Genomic DNA, 6297 nt, shown 5'->3' on the forward strand with positions numbered 1-6297 from the left:
AAGGGGAGGCAAGGGGTATTGTTTTTGGTGCGGTTCATTTGTTTCTTTGTTTGTTAACACTCTAGCAGCAAAACTATTGGTTGAATTCATACCAAATTGGATTTATAGATTGCCAGGGACCCAGAATAGATCTGATTACATTTTGGGAACAGCAGGTCAAAGTTTAAATTTTTTATTAATTTTTAAAATCTTTTTTTTCTCCATTTTCTTATAATGGAAAAAATTTTAAAATGTCTGTCGCAGCAAAACAATTAATTGAATTTATACCAAGTGAGGATTATAGATTGCCAGTGACTCAGAATAGATGTGGGTACATTTTGGGAAAAGTAGGTCAAAGTTCAACTTTTTTATGAATTTTTTAAAAAAAATTTCTCCCATTTACTTATAATGGGTGACATTTCAAATGTCTATAAAAACATCAATTTTGTTTCCATTTACTTAAAACTTGACACACACACACACACACACACACACACACACACACATATATATATATATATATATATATATATATATATATATATATAGGCAATTGATATGCTGACATCAGCACACGCATAGATATGAGCTGGACATCAGCTACAGTTCGAGTGAGGGGCGGGGTTTGTTGTGCCTGGCACCACTTGTTTATGTTGTTTTTGTGTTCCTGTTATGTCAGCATCTTTTATATTTTCTTATGTATGGTAGTTGCAGTGTTTCTTTGTCTTGTTGCATCTTTGACTTTTCCTTGTTTTCTTTATCTCGCTGCAACCTTTACATCATTATCAAGTTGTTGTGTTGTTCATCTTGTTTTTACATTGATACTTTTTTAGCCTGTTTTTGTCTTGTTACATCTAATACATTGTCTTCATTTTATTCCATCTTTGTGTCTCTTTCATCTTCACTTTCATCTTGTTACCTTTTTACATCCTTTGCCTTATATTTTAACCTATTTTTTGTCTACTTTTTGTTGTTTTTTTCCCTCATCTTGTTTTATTTTGTTGCATCTTTAACACCATTTTGTCACGTCACATGTTTTACATTTTCTGGCTTTTATAATGTAACAGCCTTTTTAGTTCTTCCTTCGTTCTTACATCATTTTTTGTTTTGTTGGATCTTTTAACTGTTTCTGTGACATTTTTTGCATAATTTACATGTTGCATCTTTTATGTCGTATTTGTCTTGCTATATCTTCTTTTGTCTTCTACGTTTTTTTCAATCTTACTTTTTGTCTAGCTTTTACATTGTTTTCATCTTGGTGCTTCATATCTTATATTTTTGTCTAATTTTCCTTTTTTTGTCTTTCATTTTGTTTTTATCGAATATTTTTGTACCTTTTTTTTCTTGTTCTATCTCTCACATGATTATCTTCTTGTTAAGTTTGACACATGAGATTTCCTTATGGATGCACGAGCAGATTGTCTTTTCTAAATGTTCCATCTATTTGAGCTGATATACAGTAGGTGTTGATGTTGAGAAGGTACACAATGATGCAAGAGAGAATATGAGAACAACTAATTCCTCTCAATTTTATTAAAACTAAACAGCCTGTTTATAAAATACAAGCATCAGATATGATCCATTTGGACATTCAGAGGCTCCGTAGTGAACATGGAAACACCGTCATCTTCTACAACATTGATTCACCAGTAAAACCCATGGAGTTGGATCAATGACAGTCAATATGGATGCTTGTTTTTCCTTTGGTTAATGATGCATTTTGCTGAAAAAGTCACTTTTTCTTCATTTAACCTTTGAATTTACACAGAGCTCTAATTAACATTTACATAATTAATAAATTGAATATAGGAAAATACCAGATTTTCACAGAAAACATGCAAAGGATACTATTGGAATAAATGGTGATAAATCAGTAAGGAAAAAAATGTACAGAAACATTCATTTGGAAGTCACCACAAAATAGTCCTACATAATATAATAATCATAATCTTTTATTGATGTAGCTCTTTTAAGAACAGAAGTTTACAAAGTGTTTCGGCAGTTAAAGTAAACAGGACACTCATATCTAATACCAATAAAATTGAGATAAAAGAAAAGAGATCATAAAAATAGTGAAAGTGATAATACATAATAACAGCCATTAAAGTAATAGTAGGAGGAAGAGATGTAAAAACTTGAGGCAGAAGTAAAGTAAAATAAATGATATGGTAAATATGATAAATAAATGAATAAAACATAAGGAATACAAACTGTTAAAACTAAATAAAATTAAACTATATAAGAAATATGGACACTGAGTCTATAGGCAGTGATTTAAAAGACGTTATAGAGTATTTGTGTGTCTTATCTCCTCAGGCCAGTTTTTCCAGAGTTAGACAGGTCACCTTTAGATCTGAACCTCCACTGTGGAGTGACTACAGAGGGTCCCACCCAAGGATCTGAGGTCATAAGTGGCACATGAAGGGGGGATGGTGGTGGTGGTCATCATTTCTGTTATGGAACTAGGAGTTAGATCAAGATTCAAGAGCTTTGAAGGTCTTTAACCCACAAAGACCCAGTGCTACTTTTGTGGCAGTTCCCAAAGGAATTTTTCTCTGTATTTAACCTTTCTTAAGATTTATCACCATTTATTCTAATATTGCCTTCTTTATTTTGCAATTTTTCAGTGTAAATCCTGTATTTTCCTATATTTAATTTCCTACATTTAATTTAGATGTTCATGTAAGGTTATTATATCAAAACAGAGAAAACTGACAAAAAAGTGACTTTTTCAGTCAAATTTATCAATAACTGAACATAAACCAAGTGTGTCCATCCACTGTCATTGGTCCAACTGCATGGATTTTATTGGTGAATCAATGTTGTAGAAGATGTTGGTGTTTCCATGGTAACCACGGAGCCTCTGAATGTCCAAATGGGCCATATCTGATGACCACGAAAAGAACAAACTGCATTTTACACCAATTATTTACATGTATTGATAGGATTAATGGATCAACAGGTATTAAACAGTTTAGATAAGTAGGTGGTTTTGGTTTTCAGTGGTTGTTTGGGTCTTTATGGGTTAAGGGAGTAAAAAGTGTAAAGACGCAAAAATGCCTGAATACTATCATAATAACTTATAAATAACAAGTCTAAAATTTTCTCCTCGTTTTAGTGTAAAAAAGTAAAATTAGCCTACATGAAAATGTTTACATTTACAAGCTATCCTTTCACAGAAACTGTGAAAAACCTGAACAACCATATAACCTGTAATATCTTCAGAAAAATAATATTTAGTAACAGACATAGCAATATTATGTCTGTTACTAACTGTTTTGTGTGTTTGCAGGTCTGTAAGTTTGTTGATCTGTAAGTTGTTATGCAGATGTGTAAATGAGAAGCTGAGGTATTTTAAAGACCCAAACCTCCACTGGAGACCAAAACCATCTACTGATCTAAAATGTTTAATAACTTCTGATCCACTAATCCTATCAATATGTGTAAATAACTGGTGTAAAATGCAGTTTGTTGTCTTTTCGTGGTCATCAGATATGACCCAATTGGACATTCAGGCTCTGTAGTTACTGTGGAAACACTGTCATCTTCTACAACATTGATTTACCAGTAAAACCCATGGAGTGGATGGACACACTGGGTTTATGTTCAGTTATTTTGCCAAAAAAGTGACTTTTTCTTGAGTTTTCTCCGTTTTTGATTTAATAACCCTCAACTTTATTTTGAGCTCAATGAACATCTACATGACCAGTAAAATTAAATATTGGAAAATACATGATTTACACGGGAAAAAAAAGCAAAATAAGGAAGATAATATTACAATCAATGGTGACAAATCACTTCAGGAAGGTTAAATATGGAGAAAAATGTATTTGGAAACTCCCACAAAAGTAGCGTTGGGTCTTTGTGGGATATTCTTACAACTTCACTTATTTTTCTGCAAATGGAAACATATTCATTATATATTTGAACTTTTTTCACTTGAAAACAGGGCTGTCAAACATGCAGCTCATGGAATGAATTTGTGAAGTAAATAAATTATGCTAAAGATATTAACAGTCAAGGGTGTCAAACTAATTTTAGTTTCAAATTTCACACTTTTAACACCATAATGCCTGTTACTAAACGTTTTGTGTCTTTGTGAATCCACTGTGATCTGTAAGGTGTAAGTCTGTATACTGAGGCATAATATTGTTTAAAATTGCACTTATTTTTATGAAGAATTTTCAGGTTTTTCAGGCTATTATAATTTTTTTTGTGACATTTAACATTTTCATGTAGACTATTTAACTTGTTTTAAACCACAGGTGTCAAACATGCGGCCCGGGGGCCAAAACCGGCCCGCCAAAGGTTGTAATCTGGCTCGCGAGATGAATTTACGAAGTGCAAAATGCAAAAATTACCCTTAAGATATTAACAGTCAAGGGCATCAAACTCAAATATAATAGCATAATAACGTAGAAATAATGACTCCAAATTTTCTTCTTGGTTTAATGTGAAAAAAGTAATTTGACATTATGCCTATAAATAATGGCAACACCAATTTTTTCTCTTTGATTTATTGCAAAGAACATTAAATTCTGACATCCTTTAACAATAAAATGTCAATAACCTGAACAAATATGAACAACCTGGAGAAGAAGTGCAATTTGAACAATATTCTGCCTGTTTTGTGTCTTGGTAGATCTGATCTGTAATGCACATGTACAAATCAAATTGAGGCATAATATTGATAAAACTGTACTTATTTTTCTTCAGAAATTTCAGTTTTTTCCAGTTATTCACATCTTTTTAGTTTTGGATAGCGATAGTTTCATCATTTATGTTATTTTTTTTGCACTAAAAAAATTGGAGTTGTCATTATTTATAGTTTATTATGCTATTATTTTACTGGTCTGGCCCACTGGAGATCAAATTGGGCTGAATGTGGCCCCTGAAAGAAGATGAGTTTGACACCCCTGTTTTAAACTAAAGCATAGACAAAATTTTGGAGTTCACATTGGGTATTGTTACATGACGTTTTTTAAATCCAATTTATTTTTCCAGAAGAAATTAATTCGGAACTAAAGTATTTTCTCTTCTGTTTACATGGAAATGTTAAACCCGAATAAAGGTTTACATGAGAAACGTTTATTCGGTTCTCGCAGCCTTTCTGTTAGCTTAGCATAGTCATTGCATTTCCATGGTCACACGTAGCCAGTTTTTTAAAGGTGATTTGTAGTCTTTTGTAAGTGATTTTGTGAAATCCGGTTCTCCCTAATTATTTCTTTAGATACGCGACTTACTGCACTCATACAGTCTTGGGACTGTTGTGTTGACAGAAGTTGGAAAATCTTTTTGTTGGAAGGGATGCATGTGCTAAATTAGCTTTGCATTACCGTTTTAGCTTTGCATTAGTTTTTATTTCCCAAGGTTTGATTAGTGCAGTAAGTCACATCGTCATGATTTGAACCTCTATTTGTGATTACATTGACCCCAGCGGACTAAAGTAATGATTAGGGAGAACTGAATTTCACAAAATCAGTCATAAAATACTACGGATCACCCATGAAAGCCTGGCTACGTCTGACCAGAGAAATGAAGCGATTATGCTAAACTAGGCTAAGCTAAGCTAACGGAAGGGCTGAGAGAACAAGGCAATCACTACAGTGCAAACTGATTTGCCAACTTATCGAACTCATTACTGCATGACAAATGAATTAATAAAAAACAAGCGGTGAACTATTCCTTCAGGGTTTTAGAGGCTGGTAGATCCCATCAGAATAGCCCACTGGAGCGGTTTGGTAAGACTATACTGCATTGCATATTCTTCCGCCAGCGCAGAATGTATGCGTCATCGCGACAGGACAACACAACGAGCATGCGCAGAATGGCAGGAACAAAGTCCAAACGTTATAAAGGGTTTACATGTCCGAGGAATGATTTAGTTCGGAATGAAAAGTGGATTAAATCAGTGACTTTATTCGGATTTAAATTTACTCCGAACTATTCTTTTTCAACTGGAATAAGGTGTTTACATGGTCATCTTAAATAGGATCTAACGTTTATTCAGATTAAACCAGGAATAAAAGTTGTCATGTAAACGCACGGACTATTTATAGGTTTTTATGTTATTACCTTTCTTGTCTGACCCAGTTGAGATCATATTGGGCTGTATGTGGCCCCTGAACTTAAATGAGTTTGACACCCGTGCTCTAAATCACTCAGACAGTGATGATACTGATAATGACACGGGCAGTAATTATGTTCCCCCACGCTCCGAAGTCTCGAGGGAGGGGTAGAGGGGAGGAAGAGGAGGAGTAGGAGGAGGAGAGGGGAGAGAAAGTGAGGAAAGTTCTCTGCGGGTGAAGAAGGAAACAC

The 6297-nt window shown here is 33.8% G+C and overlaps 1 protein-coding gene across 1 annotated transcript in view; it reads right to left on the reverse strand.

Annotated features, from left to right (window-relative positions):
• palb2 (partner and localizer of BRCA2) overlaps positions 1 to 468 on the reverse strand; it is a 34753-nt gene extending 34285 nt beyond the window's left edge. Inside the window, exon 1 of the mRNA XM_030140555.1 lies at positions 446 to 468. The gene's annotated coding sequence lies outside the window, so the exon portion shown is untranslated. The remainder of the gene's footprint in view (positions 1 to 445) is intronic.
• Positions 469 to 6297: the final 5829 nt, after the last annotated feature.

This window comes from Sphaeramia orbicularis, chromosome 1, assembly GCF_902148855.1.
Source record: "Sphaeramia orbicularis chromosome 1, fSphaOr1.1, whole genome shotgun sequence".
Classification (NCBI taxonomy): Eukaryota; Metazoa; Chordata; class Actinopteri; order Kurtiformes; family Apogonidae; genus Sphaeramia; species Sphaeramia orbicularis.